Source organism: Triturus cristatus, chromosome 4_1 (genome assembly GCF_964204655.1).
Source record: "Triturus cristatus chromosome 4_1, aTriCri1.1, whole genome shotgun sequence".
Classification (NCBI taxonomy): Eukaryota; Metazoa; Chordata; class Amphibia; order Caudata; family Salamandridae; genus Triturus; species Triturus cristatus.
Window position 1 is genome coordinate 313,131,947 of NC_140585.1, and position 21,812 is coordinate 313,153,758.

The window sequence follows — 21,812 nt, forward strand, 5'->3', positions numbered from 1 at the left end:
AGGAAACCTCAGCTACATTTTAGTTGCATGCTTCATCATAGGCGATCTTACCTCCACCCTGATAAGATAATACTATCAGGGTGTGGCAAAGGATCTGCAGCTGCAAAGGGTCAGATTAGCTCTGCCTGCACATCTTATGTGTTTTTTAGCCATCAGAAGAAAAAAAAACATTGGCCACATTTCTTTCAAAATAGTCTCAGGGGAGAAACCATCATTCCCTCAATGCCTCCTCAGTTGGGAGAAGGAAAGGTGGTAAGAGTTCAGACTCGCTCACCCTCTATGACAGAGGTCTTCAAACTTATCTTGGCTGAGCCCCCCCCCCATCTAAACCTTTTTACACGTCGAGCCCCCCCTCCCCCCACCAACACCTGACAAAAAAGTTCTGGAAGCTGTTACTCTGCGTCATTGATGGCCATTCCCTCCTGCAGAGCCCTGGTTGTATAAGGCAAATAATAAAGTAAGAGTGTTTAGTAAACTGAAGTTTTTGTAGTGCGTGTGCTTATTATAAAGTTCAAATGAAAAGTCTCCAAGAAAACAATAGCCCAAAAAATTACATTGGTGCTTTATTTTTCACATAATACACAAAATTTAGGATAGATTAGTAAAAACACTCCCAAAACACAGGTGGGGGGTGTGCCTGTTTTTCTCCACAGAGACAGTCAATGTGTGGATGGATTCTTGCTTTTGCCATCCTTAGGTTGTGCTCCGCTTCCAGTTTTGAGCAGTACCCGGAAACGGGAGTGCTCACAACATTTTGTAATATATTTTTGCTGTTTTATATAGTGTGAACATGACCCAAAGGTATTGGAGTGCCTTACAGGCGCATCTTTTACATTACACAAGCACACATTCATTTTTTGTAAGCACAGGCAGATTAATTGATTTGCACAGAATCACAGGATGTTGAGCAGACACCAAGAATTGAACCTGGTTCCCCAGCTCCACAGTCCTCAGCTCTGGCTGTTGAGCCACATCCTTGCCCCATACAAGATATCAGAAAAAGGGGATCCACAAAACATGCTTTCTGACACAATTAAAAAATCTGTGATTATCTGGAGTATGGCCAGGTGTTGCTGTGCCAGTAGGAGCCCAGCCACAGTTTGCCAACAAGGCCTAGGGGACATTTACATCATACACGTGACATAAGTGATTCAAGAGGATATACACAGCTTTATTCTCTAGCAGCATCAACAGTCAATTTGTTAGCATAGTTGGCTTAGAAAGACGATCGCCTTTGAAGGCTTCAGAAATAACTGCACAAGAAAGCATTTAAATTTGGTCTACGAAAGAAGTGAGGACAGATGGTAGGCATACTTCACAATATTTGTTATATTAGGCTTGTGTACTCAGCTCTAGGGATTGGAACATGTTAAACAAGCACCAGCGACTTTAATCAAGGTCAAATTCATTTTTCGTAAGCCACTGGTAAATTAAGTGATTTTGCCCAAGATCACATGATGTTGAGCCGATGCCAGGACTTGAACCTGGGTCCCCAGAACCAAAGTCAGCACCTATGGCATTATCTCCAAATCCGCTCCCCCTTGAAGCCTCCAACGTTCCCACTAGTTGTGGGACAAAGGGGAAAGGAGCGAAGCTTTAAAAAAATAAAACAAAAAGCTCTTCGCTCTTACCTGCCAGAGAATGGAATCTTCAGGAAAGATACAACCATTGATAATTCCTTACAGTAAAATGCAGTAGCTGCAGGGTACAAACCAGGATAACCTTGAGGGGGAAGGATTCAAGAGCGAGACGAACGGCAGCAACCAGAGGTCAAATTCAGCAACCACAAGGCAAAAGGCAACAGTGAAGAAGTGCTGTTTCATTAGCAAAGATTAAGTATTTTACAACTTTATGTATACAAAATTTGCAGCACTCCCTGTCATCTCTCCTGCTGTCCCGTTCATTGGAGGAACGTCAGTGCTGAAGTCAAAGCAGTGCTCTGCTGCAGAAACTACATGCTGATTGGCGGTTCTGGATGACTACTCCAATCAGAGAGCCCTAACTCGAGTGGGGGCATGAAAAACAGGCAGCAAATATACTTCTGACATGGGAAGCAACCAGGGGTGCAACTAGACCTGAACTTCGGGGGGAGGGGGCTAAGACTCCCAGCCAGGGCTGGCCCTAACACTGGTCACCCACGGTGCAACAGACTTTTTGAGCGCCCCCTTTCCCATTTCTTCCTTCTCCATGAATTCCCTCACTACCACTCGCCAACAATGCACCTCATCTCTCTATAGCCCCGTTCTGACCAACATTTCACTTTTTTTATAGGGCTTCCATAGTTCACTAACACTCCGTTCTGTGATCTGCATGGTACACGTTCTTTATAGCAGGCACATTAGCCCTCTGCGCTGTATGGGTGGCAGGAGTGCCCATGTGAGTGCACGGTGAGCGATGAGAAAGTGTGAGAGTAGGGTAAGAGGAGTGACTGCAGGGTGAGTGAGGTGACCATTTGGGTGCAGATGCAAGTGCAGAGTGGGACAAATTAATTTATGGTTAGTGATGGGCTTGTTTGAGTGAGATTGCAGCGTGAGCAGTGAGGGGGACAGGTGAGTGAAGTGTCACATGAGCAGGGTGAGTAGTGTGCTCGTGTGACTGCAGGGTGAGGTACATGGTGATCAGCGCAAGAGCATTGTGAGTGCAGAGTGACCAGTGTGAGTGCAGAGTGAGCGGTGTGTTCATGTGACCGCAGGGTAAGTGGAGGGAGAACAATGCGAGTTCATGGTGAGTGGCATAAGTGCGGTGTGGTCACTGAGTGCAGGGTGAGCGGGTGGTGTGAGTGCATGGTGATCAGTGTGAGTACATTGTGATCCCTGTGAGTGTAGGTTGAGTGTGAAAGTGAAGGGCGAGAATGATGGGTGAGTTGTCTGAATGCAGGAGGTTGCATTCCCAGACACAGTTGAAGTTATTCAGCATATTATTGAGGGCTGGCATAGGGTTTCAGATATAAGTTACACTATTGCTTTTATGGCATTATTTAGGGTCCAGGGATCGAGGGTGGAGGAAATAAATATTGTGCTCATCCTGCAACAAACTTCCTGTCTTGTGATTAGGGTTGCCAGCTCATTATATTGATGTCCCAGACAGTACAAAAATAAGCAGTCGCCTAAAGCCTATTTTCAGCAGGTATCTGTGCATACTTTGAACAGAAAGCATTTTTAATTGTGTTCTAGGGCTGCCTGAATGATCCATGACTGATAATTAAAGGGAACAAAGATTGAAAAGTCACATCACAAATGAATACATACTATTTTATTTATAACCCTATTTAGTGTCAAGACAAGGCCTTTGCAGGCTCTTTAAACAACAGATGGCTGGCATTTTTCTTTTGATAACCCAACTTTATATTCCTATTCATAAAATGCATTCTCACACTAAGGCAGTAAAAAGTAAAATCCAAATTTAAGAAATAGGCAAAGTGGGGGCCCAGGGGGTACTGGAACCAGAAAACAAACAGCCTTTGTAACCAGTTTACAAAGGTATGTAAACATTGTAATTGCATTTATATAGCTTTTACTACCCCATACGAGGCGTCAAAGCGCTTTTTCAGCGAATATCACGCTTCTCCGGAACCCATAAAGGATTGGTGTTGAATTAGTGTAGTGAAATATGAAAGTGATTTAAGTGGTGGATAGGTTAGTCAATAATTTGGATTCAGAAGGATAGCTGAAGGATAGAAGAGGGGGAAAAAGGTTTGCATTTATATAGTGCTTGTTACCCCTGATGGGCGTGGCCGGGCTGCCCTACACAGACAGAGCGTTAGGTGTGCTCTATGGGCACAGATTACCATTTTAGTATACAAATCGTATACAATAGCCACAGCACTCCTTGTTATAATCTTTGATCCATTTAATCCTTCTTTTGTTTTCTTTTCGTGTGCTAACACAGATATCGCCCTCTGACCAACCAATGGGCAGTTTGAGATTTAAAACACATATTATTCACTTCTCCCACTTTTGCTGCTTTTTGGTCACAAGTTTGATGCCGGATTAATTTTATTTTCAATTACAATGTACCTTATTCTATTTTTAATGTATTTCTAGGAAGTGTATCTGATGTATAGGTAAATGCTTCATTTAATGTAAGAATATTAGCCTTATTATTAGCAATTGCCTTTCAGCAAATCACCCAAAATGTGAATGATTCTACACAGTTATCAGCCAAAGCGTGGTGGTATGCAATCTGTCACAACCACTGCTTAGAAACTGAGTATATGCAACCTCTATCCCTTGTTTTTAAACAGAAGGATTTATGGACACCTATTACACAGTTCCTGAATAACTCTGCAAAAGGGTCTTTTGCTCCTTCACCCAATTTCAAGAAGTCCTATAATCTCTTTGACTTCTCACTTCTGTCATATTTATTTATTTTTATTTATTTAGTGTTTTATAGAGCGCGAACCAGACCCGTGAGGGTATTAGAGCTTTTTACAGTAGTAACAGGTGGGATACAAGGACAAAGGGGAGAGCCAAAAGGATAGGGAACAGATAGATACAGCATATGGTAAAACAAACAATCGTAATATCCGGCTACATTTTGGGGTAGGAACAAATCGATACATTAAGCTAGAGAAGCAGTCTCAACACCTGGGAGGTTTGTTCGGAAGTGCCGGGTGGGTAACATAAGGAGAGAAGGCCAAGGGATATTGCCATAACGATAGGTGAAGTCAGGTTACGGAGGTGATTGTAACGTGAGCGTTAGGAGAGGAATTTGCTCATTAGGAACGTTTTGGCCTCCTTTTTGAAGTGAGCTAGAGACGGTATTCTTCTGATGGTGGGTGGGAGTGAGTTCCATATTCTTGGGGCAGCCCCAGAGAAGGCCCGACTGTACGTTCTTTTTTTCTTGAAGCGTGCAGGTTGGAGCAAAAGGACTCTGGCGGACCGGGAGTTTCTGGCTCCTCCGGATAGCACGAGTTTCTGGGCAAGAAAAGCAGGGAACTTGGAATAAAGAGCCTTGTGGGTGATGCAAGCCAGCTTAAATTGAATTCTGGCCTCAAGAGGAAGCCAGTTCAGAGCTTTAAGGTGGGGCGAGATATGGTCAAACTTCTTGGAGCCAGTTAGAAGTCTGGCGGTGGCGTTGAGGCAGGCTTTCAAGGGTGCCAGAGAGATCTTGTGTAGGCCTGCGAGGGTGGAGCAACCATATTCTAGCCTAGAGATGACTAGGGCCTGAATTGCCTTTTTTAGATCTGGGGTGTCGAGGAATGGTTTCAGGTTTCTTAGGTAATTCAAATGAAATCTGGCAGTTTCGGCCATCGCGTTGATATGGCTACGCATGTTCAGGTTGCCGTCTAAGGTAATTCCAAGGGATTTAGCGGAGTCCACAATGGTAGGAGAGCAGTTTAGCGCTGTGATAGCCTTGATCCAATCTTGAATGTCTTTGTTGGCGTTAGGTGGTGAAATTAAAAGGAACTCCGTTTTATTAGCGTTGAGTTTAAGCTGGTTGAATGTGAGCCAGTGAACAGTCAACTTCAGGGCTTCATTCAGGGAGCGAATGTCCTCTGGAGAAGAGATTTTGATGTAGAGCTGTGTGTCGTCGGCATACATGTGGTAGGAGACATTGACGGTGCGCAGCACCTCTGCGAGCAGTTCGAGGTAAAGATTGACAGGGTTGATCCTTGAGGGACTCCAACTGTGATCGGAGAGGAAGCGGATGGGTTGCCGTTGATCAGGACTCTCTGTGAACAGTTCTGGAGGAAGGACCTAAACCAAGCAAGAACAGTGCCATCTAGGCCCATCCTAAGTTTGAGGCGATTAAGGAGAACTTTACTGCTACGTATCCGTTGTTACTCACTTTATGAATTATATTGTGCTTTTGATCAGTGTTTTATATGAACTATGTGTTTATCTCCCCATTCCCTCCTCATTATTTACTTGGATGTGTTTGGTTTTTTCCACTGTATTATTTTTCTCTCAATAAACTTACTAAACTTAAAATGGGCAGTTTGGCTTCCAGATTAACTGCACACACCCCTTTCAGGAGCATTGTCCTCCCTAGTTGCACTATTTTGCCTTGTGTTTAGTTACTGCAATACTTCAACTATATTTCAATAATCATTTTGTGTGTATGCTTGTTCAACAGTTATCAACGATTAAATAACAGAGACTCCACAGAAATTTTGGATCTGAATATATTTCATCTATTTTTTTTTGTTTCACTTCATTTCAACTTTGTTATTCGAATTGTCAACACCCCAGACCCCAGCGCATTTCGGCGTACTGCCATTTGGAGGAGAGGGGGCGGGGCGGGGATGGGGTTTAATTCATCAAATATTTCACATGAAAACCAAAAATACAGAAAAAATCTTAACCAAATAACTACGTGACAATTGTTAACAACACATGTTTTTGGTCTGGTTGTTTCCAAACAGTGCATCTGATTTTACCCCCTCCCCTTTGTACTTTTCGCAATCTCTCTTGGTAAATATATACTTACAAGTTTTCTGTAATGACCTTTACTAAAGTGAAACAAAAAATGCAGATAGGTTTAATAAATTCGGATCAGAATTTCAGTGGAGATTTTTGACTACTATTTAATCGTTGATTACTGCTGTGCAAGCATAGAAAAGATGACTGAAATAAAGTTGAAGAATTCTGCTAACACAACACAAAGCAGAGCAGTGCAACTAGGGAGGACCCTGCCCCTGAAAGGGGAATCTGCGTATCATATACTCATCTTAGTATTTGCCACAGTCTGTGGGCGGATTTCCATCGAGGCAGATGCTGAAATGGTCTACTAGATACATTTTAAAGATGTCCGCGGTCTGTGCGCTCCCATGCACCTCACAACTGACCCCTGCCTGTCGACTCAGACACGTCTTCTAATGTGCCTTTGGGTGTTGGGTGCAACAGGTCTTCAGTTCACGTGTCCACGGTGCCCCTGCTCGGCTGTGGAACATGACAAAAACATCTGTAAAAAAAGATGCACGGTCTGCATTCTCAGATGCCCAATGCGGGGCAAAAATGAATTTGTGCTTGAAGTTCTGCCCTGGCAGGCACGATGTATTCATAGCTCCCAGTAAACAGGATCCAGGCACGAGTATATTCATAGCGCCCAATAAACAGGATATGGGACATTCCTTGTTAGGATATACTTGTGGCAGGGAAAAGGCTCCCTCCAGCCGGGCGGCAGGCCACAGTCACGGTCCTATGGCTGTGTTTGTTTGCAGCAGGCCAGCCCCCATCCACCGTCCTGCTGCTTTCCCTACCTGCGGCCTGGGATGGGCCACGCGGACTGGAAAATGTGCTTAAAATTAGCCCGAGGCAAACAACCCCTAATAACCCAGAAACCATGTGCAGGGGCCCGCTGCACCCCCTAAAGCCTAGACAGTCTGGGATACACACACCCCAGGCGCTCAGCCCAGCCCAGGCCCTGCATGTCCGCGAGGCAGCGCCGCCGAAGGGGGATGCGCGCGGTGGTATGAGATGCTGGGCTGGTTAAGGTGGTTCTGTATTAAAAAGGACGATGTTCTGTTTGCACGTCTTGAAAATTTACTGGATGACTCTGTGTGTCGAGTAAGGAGTGTTCCACTCCCTGGATTTAATTTCGCTGCCTGGTGCTTTCTGGGAGTTGTAACCTGGGTTCAGGCCCATGAAAACGAGATTGTCTGAAAGAAAAACCCAGGACTGGGCAATTGAGTCCCTGGTGACCTGGAGTCTACTAGTAACATGAACTCTTGGGCAGAGGAGTGTTCCAATATCAGTTGGTGTGGTCTGGCAAGGAAGAATTTAGCAATAGCGTCAAGTTGTATGGTCTTGGAGGAAAGGCCTTTCCAATGGAGTGACTTTGTGGGGTCTACAAAGGGAAGACAATCCATTGGTGTTCGTTTGCAGGGGTCTGGCAAGGAAGGAAGTTCCATTGATGTCCGTTTGTGGGGGTCTGGGATTGAAGGACGTTTAATTGGTGTCCGCTTGTGGGGGCCTGGGATTGAAGGACGTTCAATTGGTGTCCGTTTGTGGGGGTCTGGGATTGAAGGACGTTCAATTGGTGTCCGCTTGTGGGGGTCTGAGATTGAAGGACGTTCAATTGGTGTCCGTTTGTGGGGGTCTGGGATTGAAGGACGTTCAATTGGTGTCCGCATGTGGGGGTCTGGCAACGAAGGGCATTTCATTGGTGTGTTTGCTGAAACATGGACGGAAGAGATTTTATCTGCACGGTCCACAACCCATGTCTTTGTCACTAACGTTCCCTGTGGAATTCATGTGACAACTCTTCTACAATGGAAGACTAGATCAAGATAGAATATGTCGTGGCATTTATCAATTGCCCACTAGATGACACCCTTCTCTCACGCTCAGTTGGACTGACTGGGTTGACTGAGAGGTCTAGGAACGTTCTAGAATAGATGGTTACATGGTTTATCACCTAACAAATCAGAACCTAGTTTTGTACAATTTTTACATTTCATTTTAATTTATAATAATGTTCATGTATATTTCACAGGCTACAAACTGCAGTTTATTTTGGTGCTTAACATTATTGGTAGTAGTACCTTCATTCTATCTTGGGAGGTTGAAATTCTGAAACGACTCAACCAAAATCAAAATATGAGACCAGCATTCATACAAACACACATTATCCATCTATCTATCTGTATGTATACATATATTTTTTTTATCCTGGGACTGAGTGTCCATTTTACTTTCCTTGTATGATGGATGGATGGAGTTGCCAGACTCTAAATTTTCCACTTGCTCATTGGCACAGTAAGGTAACTGTTTTAAACAACTTTTATGTTTTAAGCATTCACAATTTTATTTTGTTTCTCATTTACTTTCTCAATAGTACTGTCGGCTGTGGAGATTGCCAGCAGGTAAGGGAGTCAGCTGAGCTGTTCAGCTTTTTGTTTCCTCCACTGTTTTCCACTGCATCAGTGGATCATTTGTTTAAAAAAATGTGGCTTGGGCAGCAGGTATGAGTCATTTGTAATGTATATTGAATTAATAAATAACTTGTGTTCATCTCTAATTTAGGAAAACAGCACCACCATGTGGCAGACGGTCATAAGTGCCAGTGATAATTTAATGCAAAAACAACAGTTGATGGACGGAATGCAGAACACTGTCATACATTCACCCCAGTACAGAGATCTGGGCCTAAATCAATGGTTGTTTTGCTCACCATGCCATTCCAGTTTGAGCCCAGCCATATGCAAATCAGTCTTGACCCTGTGCCTCATGGGAACAGTTCAGCCCGAACTGCCAAGCCAGGTCCTCCCTGGACTGGAAACAAGCATCCTAGGACCGGTTTCGGGGTTTCACCCCTCTTCAGCCAGGATAGCTTGATTCCAGTGGCATGGAGAGCACGGGACCCACGTCTGGGCATACCCATCCCACTCGGGGTGACACATGCAAAAACAACAGTTCAGCTTTTTGTTTCCTCCGCTGTTTTCCATTGCATCAGTGCTTAATTTGTTTAAAAAAAATGTGACAGACTGAAAACAACTACTATCCTTCACACCCTCCAAGCTTGACAATTCAGACTGTTTTGGCCCTCAAAGCTATAACAATGGCTTGGGCAGCAGGTATGAGTCATTTTTAATGTATATTGAATTAATAAATAACTTGTGTTCATCTCTAATTTAGGAAAGCAGCTCCACCATGTGGCAGACGGTCATAAGTGCCAGTGATAATTTAAAGCGGGCACTGTGCACTGTAAACCACCGTTCAAATTAAGCACTGCATTGCACACTTCCGATACCGCAACACCTACCAGCCCAGCCACCCCTCCCTTTCTTATGGAGGGCTATAAATTCAGCGTTACTGCACGACAACACAGCAGGCATGCGCAACAGGATTGCTCTTAGCACCAGGACCCCCTGATCCTGCTCTGACTGAAAATCACCCTCACATGTCTTTAACCTGGGCACTCCGGTCATTTACCCAAACAGCCCTGATTCAGAATGAGTTACTGAACACTCGCTTTGAATTGGAAGACTAGGCCAGAGTTTATTTATCAGTCAATTTGAATGCTCGTAGGCGGACGGCCAATTACAGCACACATAACTTCTAAATATCCCACTATGATTGTTGGTGCTGACATTCGCTCAAGATCATTAATCTAGACAATTCATTTAAAAACATAATATTACGGTTATACCATAAGTTTCATAGTACAGCATTGAACGTCATCATAAATCATGTTCTATCACACTAAGGGCCTGATCATGATGTCGGTCAGAGGCTTTCCGACCCACATGATAGTTAAAGTCCGACCACCATATTATGATGACGGTGGTTGGAGCTTAAACCGGCCGGGGAATCAAATGTGGTTTTGAAGGGCTATAAGAGGCCGTCGGCCAGTCGGAAAGCCCTCAAAATCCCTTAAGGACAGCGTTTCCACCATCTGGATTATGATGTTGGTTTCTGACAGCCAATACATGTCGACCTTTCGCACATGGACTGGCTGTCGGAAACTAACTTGGGGAGGCCCCTAGTAGGGCTCTCTTTCTCTGTCCCTCCGCATTTGACTCTGGGGGCACATATGGTGACCCCCTTAACATCCCTGCGCCGTGTGGCAGGCACCTCATGGTGTCTGCCACACAGTGCAGGGATGTTTAAAAACATAGAAAGCACAGAGTCGACACAGAATTAAACAGCATAAATGCTACAAAAGGACAAGATCTCGCCGGACTCTTCAATGACGTCAATCAAGATTTTTTAATGATTGCTTGATTCTAGACATCGAAGTGCAGATGCAGCCAACGCGTTTCACCCTGAATAGGGCTTCCTCAGGGCAATAAACAACTATACTGCAATTGAATGTATGGTTTCTTAACTGCGCAGACGGTTAAGAGACCCGTCGCCCTCAAATTGATGAAGTTTAAAATACACTTAACGTGCATCACTCGTCCACTCCAAAGCGACGCTAGGATGTTCACTGTGGTAAGTTGAACAATAGTAGGTTAGTATTCCAGATAGTAGGGTATCTTCAAACACGTTTAGTGGGACGCGATCTTTCACGCTCCCACCATCGAAAAAGTAATGGTTAAAAACTTCTATTTTTCAATGGGAGGGAGCTTGTTCTACAGGCGGTTTCAGCCCGCAGCACAAGATCCCATTGATATATGAAGTTTGCGACCGCACCATGTGCAGTCGCATCCTTATTGCGCGGTTAGAACCGCTGGCCTATGATCAGGAGGTACCTTCCACGAAACGGTGTTGGTCGGAGGCAACTCCGACTGACATCGTAATGACGGCCATAGTCATAAATTATTGGCTTTGCAGGTAAAATTATGGAGTCTGTAGGAGCTGGAGAATCCCAGGTTGACAAGGGCGGGTACCTTGCGTACCTTTAAAGAGGTCAGACTTAACTCGCTACCTTGCATGTCATCTGTGGTGGGGCACAGACGACATGCATGGACGGTGAATGCTCTGTACCATGTACCCCTCATTAGCTGGCTTAACCTGCTGTAGGCATACAAAGACATGTCCAGCACTTTTGCCACCTCTCGTGCCTTTAAGATGTTCTTTTTGGTGACCGCAACAACGACTGCGGGGCTTACGTCCCCAAGCGGCTTCCCCCCCACCTGTTTTTGTCAGGAGTAGTCAGCCATGCTCATGGCTCCCCACGGATTGACCCAAAATAACTTCATCCTCCAAGTGAATGGGGGTGGAGGGACTATCCCTGCTCCATGCTTCCTCAGGGTGAAGCCCATCCATTTTATATCAAGCCAATCTGTCGTTCTTTCCTGCATCTGGGTCCACCATGACCATGCATGTACATGTGACCAACCACCCGTACCATCCAGCAATAACCACTGTTTGTGCTCTGACATGCTCCACAGCACGAATCCACACAATTACAGTTAAGCCAGCAACCTGCGCCTGCCTTCCTGCTCACATCTTGTTTGAAGGGTTCTGCTGCTATTACTGTAAATACTCTATTCTGGTTGAAACTACACTTTCTGTCTTACCTGCAAATTCATGGGCATCCCAGCAAAAGCCATTGTTAATTGTTTCCATATCAACTTGCTCTCTTTAGTCAAGCAGCAAATAGAAGGGTGAGACTTTGGCTCCACCGCAATCCTGATAAACTGTTTTTTTTCAGAAACCTGGTTGAAGCCAGACTCTAATCCTGATATTTTTCTCCCATCTCCACCAGCTGCTCAATACAGTATCCTAGATCAGTCTAACAGACGAGGTGAGGGCATTGCCATCACCCCCTGACCATTGCCTTCCATCTCTCATCCTAGGTTGGAATGGTTTTCAATCTTAATATTACCCATATGCCATCTTTCGCCTGCGCCCTCATTGCCCCCTCTGACCTCACACAGATTTCAGTGCCAAACTAGCTTTTTCCATTTGGGCTCATCACATTCTAAAATCTGACTATTTCACCACTATAGAAGGGTATTTAGGCAAAATATTGGATTAGAAATATCAAGTTGCAGAAATATCAAAGAATAATATAATAAAAAATATCATGATGCAAAAATATTGTGATGCAGAGATGTCGTTGCTAAGAATATCAATTTTTCAAGTAAGTAATATCGTTTTCAATAATATTGCTGTTAATATCGTTTTTAATAATATAGTTCTATTAATTTTGTGTTATTGTTTGTATAATTGTTAATTACATTTTGAAATATAGTTTCTAATTGTGATTAATATGTTTTTAATTTAATTGCTAATAGTAATTGATGTTGTAGAGGGTTGATAGGTTTATTATGTAATTGATTAATAAATATGTAACATGTTTAATAATTATATGCTTTAAGGTATATGTTAGCTGTAGGCTGTTGGGTTTGTAGGGGTATTGGGTGGAATGGTAATTATGAAATAATTAAAAATTATTCATTATTTAATTGATTAATAAATATGTAAATTGGGTAATAATTCTATATTTTTAAGTTCTATTTTAGGCGTGGGCTGTTGGGATATAGGATTATAGGGTGGGAAGTTAATCAAGTAATAATTAATTATTTAATTGATTAATAAATATGTAAATTGTGTAATAACTATATTTAATTTATATATTAGGCGTGGTCTATTGGGTCTGCAGGGTATAGGGTGGGAAGTTAATTAAACAATAATTGACAATTTATTATTATCTCATTTTTTGTTTATTATGTAAATTGTGTAATGATTGTATTTCTTAGGTTATATATTAGGTGCGGGTTGCTGGGTTTGTAGGGGTATATGGTGAGAAATAAATGATGAATTATTTAATAATTAAATTATGAACTAATATTTAATTATAAATTATGTTAATTGTATAACATTTATTTTAGTTAGGTTTTCAGTGTGAGCTGGTACGTTTGTGAAGGTGTAGCGTGGTGAGTTAATCAAGTAATAAATGACAATTGTTTAATTTATAATTATTTGTTTACTAATCGTGTTAATTGTTTATTTATTTTTTATGTATTTTTGGGGGGTTAATTAATAAAGTTTATATGAAGAGTTTTATATTTGTTATAAATTAATAGGTTTATGTTTCATATATGTGTTTGAAGTAAAGTAATTTACTTACTGTTGCACAGACTTTTTAACTTGTTTGCAACAGACCCTGCAGTCCAAGGAGAAGCCAGAGATACTGAGCGAGGTGAGCGCAATGGTGGAATGGTGCAGTACTACTTGGCCTTCAATCACAGATACTGTGTGCTCTGCCCACTCAAGTACCAAGCTCTTATTTGCCAGACAGGCGAAAGTGCTCTCCCTAGTATGCGTGTAACATAAATCTCAAAGGAGTGAGGGATTTTAGTATTGTACTCATAACTAGGATTTGTGAAAAGGAAAAAAGCACTGAACTGTGATACGGGTGCCTTGCTTACGTGAAGTTGTCTGGTAACAATATAAGCACTTGCAAAAATGTTCCAAAGAGCAAGTTCATCCTTGTTTTCTGATAGTTATCCCGTCAGTCAGTCAGTCAAGAAAGCTTTATTCGACGATTGTCATAAAAGCATACAAAGTTTATATATAAACACAATTTACATATAGCATATTAAGATGGTTTAAAACAATAAATAAAGGCATTTGCGGAGAAATTAACGTTACAGAATATCGGGATGGTTATCCCGCCAACATTTTATTCCTGATCACCCAAGCCCTACCTAAAAACTTGGCAACAGATATATAGACAAATGGGATTTCAGCAGTACGCATAATACGCACTGCCACCTTAGCATTTCTGGTACCTAATAATCGGCACATTGATTTTAGCCACAACTTGCGGGGAATTACATAGGATGGACATTGGAACAGAAGATGATTGACTGATTCAATGGGTGCAGTACAACCTGGACAGTTTAGCACATTAGACACGGCCCACCTAGAAGTGAACTCTCTGACTGGGAGACTGCCAACCCTAAATTGAAAGTAAAGCTTCCTGTCCAAAGGATTTGTAATGTCATCCCAAAAAGGTGCCAGGGAAATAGTGTCCTTAAAATCAAGAAAGATACCAGACAATGAAAGCGGGGCTGTGGAACTAAAAACTCGAGTTGCTACTTTTTCCCAGTAAACGGCCTTCAATACTTGTTTAGACGGGAAGCTAGCATTTAGTGGATCCTCCCACAAGTTTTTTAGGCCCAGGTCTTGGAACGAGTCACGTATTCTACAAAGCCACTTGACCTTGTGAAAAGTGTCCAATTTAATAATATCCAACAGGCCAAGAGCAAAAAGCCTGAGTTCAGGAGTCACCCATAGGCGTCTCCAATACAAAACTGGGCGAAACAGAGCAATTAGTGCTATTGGCCTTATGCCTAAATCATAGGTCAAGGGACAAAGGGGAGTACTCTGAGGTAATTTAATAAGATTCCTTAAGAACCTATTTTCAGAGGTAGATAGTTTATATACATTATCAAATCCCCACAATTCTACCCCGTAGAGCGCGGCACCAACTACTTTACCATCATATACCCGAAGAGCGGGGTTAATGGGTTGAGTCAGGGATTTGGCGTGTTCTTTGCTTAGCGCGCCAGAAAGCTGGGAATGTTTAAGGGATGCCAAATCTACTTGCTTTTTCCATCCCAAATCATGTTGAATGCAAATACCTAAGTAAGTAAAATCTTGGACCTGGTCCAATGGCATGTTATTCATGTATATTTTACTTTTAAAAGATTTAGATTGGTTAAAAGACATAAATTTAGATTTTAAAACATTGATTTCGAGGCCGCGGGCTAGACAGAAGTCCTCAAAAATACTTAGAGACTTCTGGAGGCCACTCGGCGTTTTAGAAATTATAAGACAATCGTCTGCGAACATTAAAATAGGAATTTTTTTACCTGCCAAGGAGGGGGCATCTACATTTGCATCTATCAATAATGCAGCCACATCGTTGATGTACAGGGAGAATAAAGTTGGTGCAAGTACACATCCCTGTCTGACCCCCTTCTGGATAGGAAACTGTTTAGTCACTTGGCCGACACCACCCCATCGGATCTGTGCAAAATTGTCTACATGAAGTCTGGCAATTAGGGAGATTAAAACAGCAGGCATCCCCATCTTGTCTAGTGTGGTCCATAGGGATGCCCGGGGGACAAGATCAAAGGCTGCCCTGAGATCTATAAAGGCAGCATATAGGCTCCCCCCCCCTAAGTGGACTACTTTCCAATAGAGCATAGCAAAGTGTAGCACCTGATCAATGGTGCTTATTCTAGCTCTAAAACCAGCCTGTAGATGTGAAAGGATTGTATTCTCTAAAGCCCAGTCCAGCACTTTATTTAGGATCAACCTGCCTAAGATCTTTTGTGTAGTATCAATCAAACTGATTGGACGATAGTTGGCAGGGAGGGACTTATCTCCTTTCTTGAACACCGGGATGATTTCAGTACCTTTCCAAGAAGTGGGAATCGGGGCACCTCTAGCTATCAAGTTGGCTAAAATTAAAATATAATTTCCCCAAGATTTACAATTATCCAGAAAGATATCAGCAGGGACTCCATCCATCCCAGGGGCTTTTCCAGGAATCAGTGTCTTAAGTGCAATGTCAACATCACCTAAAGAAAATGCATCTTCCTTGTAAAAAATAATTTGATAAGAAAAGGAGCACGAATCATCTTCAGTAGCATATAAAGCCTCAAAATGTTTGACCCAAGCATCTTGCGAGACCCAATTTTGGGGTTTTTCAGGGTTACCCCCAGCACCCCATTTGAGAACAGACCAGAAACGTCTCATATCCTTCTGGGCACCAGCTTCCCTAAGTTCCTCCCATCTTAGAAAGTCCCACGCTTTCTTTGCTTTAAAGATAGCTTGTTTATAGTCATATCTGGCGTTACGAACTTTCAAACTATCGCCAGATTTCAATGCAATTCCCAAATTATCACGGGCATCTCTGCACTCAGTAGAGTACCAACGTGTTGGGAGATCATGTTTGGGCTTAGGTTGTTTGGAGGGCTTTACAAAAATATTTTTTTAAGTTCAAGGAAGAAAAAATCGTGGATCGACATTTCAGGTATGGAATGTGGATCCAAAAGACACTGGTTGTAAACAACACCTAAATCTTGGGTAGCAAGCTCTAAACTATTTAAAATACGTGTTAAGCATTCTTGACTTTGGACAATCTTTGTCCACTTAACATGGCGCAAATCGGTAGTAACAACTACATCTTGTTGATACTGAGGAGGAGAATCACTATGGGCGGTGGTAGTCACCCAATGCGAGATAGACAGGGAGAGAGGATTGTGGTCACTCTCCACTCTGTCTATAACCGTCATATCCCTCAGGGTCTCCCACAGCTCTAGTGATAATAAAATATAGTCAATCCTGCTAGTACGGCCTCCACTCTTAAAAGTAACAGTCCCTAGCTTATCATGTGCAGCCCTGCCATTTGTTGCACGAAGCCCCATGTTCAAACAAAGGGCATTAATCTGGATTGCTATTTCAGTCCATCGAATAGCAGGTTCAAGGTCTAGACTAGGGACACCCCATAAGTCATCCTCTACCACTGATATACTCCGATTAACACCAAGAAGCGGTTCAAAGGTTGTGTTAAAATCACCAGCTAAAATAACATAAGAATGTTGGGAATATAAAAGCATAAGTTCATCCAATCGGCCTATGGTATCAGATTTCTTTCCGCCTGTGCTTCTAATGTAAACATTATAGATATCCAGACGCTTACCATCTTTAAACTTTAGTTTAAGCAACTGGATATCTGGATGTGAGGTAGGAAGTTCCTTTACAATGGGACCAAGATCCTGCTTGATCCAAACAGTGAGACCACCAGAAGGGCGACCCTTTTTGCCCCTGATCGCTAAAATATTATAATTCAGGAAACCCAACAAAAACTGGGCCTCGAGTGACCATGTCTCCTGGAATAAGCAGATATCATAAAGATTAATAAATGTTACCCAATTTGGATCATCCAATTTAGTTTTTAACCCTGCAATATTCCAGGACAAGAGCATCCCAAACTCTACATATGATGCACTGTCCGTCTTTTGGGACACCGGGGTAGTGCTCAATTGGTTTGCCCTAGCCGGATCTATGGAAAGGCCTTCTATTTCCACACAAGCCGAAGTGCCGGACTCAGTATTTGGGATTTTATCAGTCGGCAATGAGCAAACAGGATGGACTATTGGGCTGCAAACTTTATGCAGTCAATCATTTTGTTCAAGGCACGACTGGCCCATGGGCAAGGTAGAGGCCCGATCTAGACGAAAGGAGCCGATGGGAGTAGACCTCATTTGGATAGCAGAGTTGTCCGGGGAACAGCTTCTAAACTCAAGGCTAATTAGGTTGTCTGCTATAGTAGGATCAGTAAAAGTGACCTCAATAGAATCCCTCCCACTGCCATCCTGGGGAATCCTACTTACTCTTGCTATATCTGCTCTAATTACAGAGCAACAGCCCCTTACGTGTCTAATCCAATGGATAACCTTATTGGTCAGGGATTCATTGGTTTCATAATCAGAGCCAGATACCGGACTCGGGACATTCACCATATAGATTTTCCGAGGGTGCGGAACACGTGTTTGTAACCCAGAATTTTGTGACAGAAAATGGGGGATACTCCTAGGGATGGTGCCTGAACTTACAACATCACGTGGGGGACCTCTAGCATACATAGAATTCTGACAGAAACCAGGGGGACCAGGGAGGATTCTAGTAGGGGCTGGAATATCAGCTAGGTGAGTATCAACCCTAGGTTGAGCTATTGAGCGGGACTGGTTACTCGAGGGGCGAGAGACATGAGGCAAGGTCCTACTACATATGTTAGATGACTTATGTAAACCCTCTACGACTTCAGGAGGGGCTGTAAGCCGAACCCCTTCAGCAGAGATGGAGTCGTGGTAAGTGCCTGAGCCCAAGTTAGATTTTTCCAGTTTTTTAACAACTACCGTTAACAACTCGATCTTGTTTTGCATGGTTTCAATCAAGGAACAAAGTTTTTTCACTGTCACCACTAGAGATTTCACATCCTGGTTGCTACCCTCAGGCCCCAAAAAAACCTCTGTTAAATTCATGGTAAGACTTTCACCAGATGCAGAAGCACCCGGATTAGGGACCAAGGGTTCAATGGGAGGCGAAGCAAGGGTACTAGCAACAGTGTCGATTTCACTTAGTACAGAAAACCTATTGCTGCAAACAATAACAGATGTGTCAATAGAGGCATGAGGAGGCTTAGCGGAATGGTCTTGACCTTCAGACAATACTGCTGTAGAGGTAATAGAAGCCACTTCTTTAACCACTTCCACATTTGGTATATCTTCCCCACCCTTTTTTGGGAGAAACATGTCCGGAACCGTGACAACACCTCTGGTAATCTCCCTCCTCCCACCAGCGGCATTTTGAGGGGTAGGATTAAGAAGGACCTCACATTCATCAATAATGCCATCTATACGATCCATCACACAGTTACTCCCCGCATGGTGATAACTTTTCTTCGTTTTAGTCCTCCTCAGCTTAGATTTAGAGGCCAAAGATCTTGATGGCTCAGACCCGCCTTCCGGGGTTTTTCTCTTACCCATGACTTAGACTTAGAACAAGGGCACATAGACCAGATAACAGTACCTTAAGGTTCCGGATACGTGATGTCAGAGACTTGGCCGACCCGACCCTCGTCGACCCCGGACGACCACAGACGGCCCGCCCTCTGCCCGGGCTCAGCCCGGCGCCGCCCGCGCGCGTCCCGCGACGCGGAGGCAACGGCGCTCTTTTGAACGCCGAGTGGCGCGAACACAGCGTCAGCGGGTCCGGTGGCGCACAGGATGCCGGGAAGTGTAGTCCGCCCCTGTCCCCTCACTGCGGCCGCTGATGGAGATGGCGGCGGCGGGGGATTTCTGCACACAAGGTAAGCGGCGCTGGCGTGGGCAGCAGGATAGCGCTTCAGAAGGTGGCCAGCCGGACACAGGAACCCGCTCCGTCGAGGCAACGGCGCTCTTTTGAACGCCGAGTGGCGCGAACACAGCGTCAGCGGGTCCGGTGGCGCACAGGATGCCGGGAAGTGTAGTCCGCCCCTGTCCCCTCACTGCGGCCGCTGATGGAGATGGCGGCGGCGGGGGATTTCTGCACACAAGGTAAGCGGCGCTGGCGTGGGCAGCAGGATAGCGCTTCAGAAGGTGGCCAGCCGGACACAGGATAGTTATCAGTATATAAATAATGACTTTTTGCCTTGCTGAAATGGTTGCTGCGAACCTTACTTAGTGTGATTGTTTTTCTACATGACAGATTCATATGTGACATGGTCGCTATCAGGTATAACACAGACCCCAAAATCCATGTCTACACAATGGAACGTGAACAAATATTAATGTTCAACATCCTTCAAAACTCTTGTCCAGTCTTGGGTTCCAATATAATGACCCCATAACTCCACCTCAAGTGCAGAAATTTAAAGCTGCCTATTTCGGTGCTAAGTTTATCCAATCCTATGATGTATTTTAATACTTATAGTTTTGCTTCTCTGGTCATAATTGAAGGCCCTTAATTATAGGAAGGCAAGAAAAAAAAAAATTGTACTTGGGGAGCACAACTGAGATCTCTGCACCGTACTACTTTTCGAATCCTGGTCTTTCGTTCTGCAAAAATAAATATTTTGGGGGTTATACTTTTAATACTGTTCAAGGGGCCATACTTCACGTATTTGTAAATGGAAAGGGCTTGACTGAAAACCTTGTGTTCTAGCGATCAAGCACCACTCGGTTACCCTAAATCCAATTAAATTCATGGTGGCTCAGGGAAAGGTATTTTGATCCAAAGAGTAAGACTCAGGGTGCCAGTATACAAAGCTGTGGCTGACAAATTGCACCTACCATAATGTGCAGAAGAAACATTACACAAGAAATTAACCCAGCACAAGTGAAGTTGCAACTAAGCAAATCTTCATGATGCAAGCAGATGGTTTGATGTTAAAGTTCAAGCACATAGATACGTGGACATATTCACGTTAGCAATATAAGCAAGAAGAAACCATAGTGAAATTACTAGATCTTTCTTTTCTATCCCACTTTCTCGTTCCATGACCTGTTCACCTTTAGGTCTGTCCCATCCAGTTATCCTGTGTTCACTTCCTACTCACTTCTAAATCTGGCATTGCCCCTTCTCCCATTAAGTATTCAGTTTTGCTCTAGCCAAACTCAACCCCTTTACGTGCCTACCTGGCCAAGTTCACCTCATTGTTACGCCCAGGCCTGCAGATGTTGAAAATCATAACTCTAGACCCTAAACTTCCTTTACAGTGATATGCACGTGCTATAAATAAAAATCTTGTGGGTCTCTTTCAGCCACCCACTCAACAGCATGGGGGTCAGTCAGTGTGCACCTCAATCTAATATCTCATGCAGTTTTACGGGGTTTTAGGATTAGGTCATAAATCTGAGGCTACGCATGGATGCCAACACACGATTTAGTTGGTAGTCTCCTGAACTTTTAAGACAAAAATGGCATTATGTTAGTGTTATCTTGCTTTTGACTTTATCTAAGTAAATGCAACTTAAAGGGAAAGCTAAATTATTTCTATGTTTTTTTCTTAATTGACCCTTTTGTCTGTTTACAAATGTTGGCATGTATGATAACCATGTACCTTTTCCGGCATCAGGAGAGAAACTGGGCACTTGGGCCCCAATTGTGCACTATACAAATTCTAATTAAAAAAGGCAATAATAACTGGAAATATTCAGGCAGGCCCAGCTACCAAGGCGCATGCAATATAAATTTCGGCACCCTCTTTGGGTGTTTGTGTTCCAAATTCAAGAAAACAGCTGGGTGCTGTGAAAAAAAAAAGGGTGTACTTAAAATATGTTCACAGATGAGAAATAAGTGCCGTTATAAACAGAAATACGACTGCCTTATTAAGAGCTGCAGGGGATGTGATGGAGTAGGGATTGAAGATGTGCTGTGCGTTGAGCAGTCCAAAAGTGCACTAAAGCAACACGAGAAAAAGGAAAAATATGAAATAAAGTCAAAACAAAACTAATTCCAATGGAAACAAAAGAATGGACCACAACAGGTAAAACTAAAGACGTGGGTGGAATAAGATCAAAGCACACAAATAAACTAAGAACAAAAGGAGCAAGATAAAAAAAAGAACACACAAATTAGACCAAAAACAAATCGGTATGGAGCTAAAAGAAACTTATAACTATGACAAGCGGACAAAGAAAACCAAACTTAAACACAAAAAACAAGGCCACGACACGGAAAGATAATATAAATCGGGTATTAATTGTAGAACAAAATAAACAAATCGTGGCTCATATTAATTAGCAAATGACTGATTCTTCTCCGGATCGACTGGTTTGGTGCTTGTTTTTACTGTGTTCAGCTTATTTTGCAAACCTTTGTGCATGTTTTCACAATAGAGCATGGACCTATCGTCGCCCTCATTGGCGACACACACCTAGTCTATGGCGGTCGCCGTGCTGATGTAAGACGCAG

General features: G+C 43.2%; 1 protein-coding gene across 2 annotated transcripts in view; it reads right to left on the bottom strand.

Annotated features, from left to right (window-relative positions):
• The window catches only part of WNT5B (Wnt family member 5B), a 429,666-nt gene that overhangs the window by 166,072 nt on the left and 241,782 nt on the right, over positions 1–21,812 (bottom strand). The window lies entirely within an intron of this gene.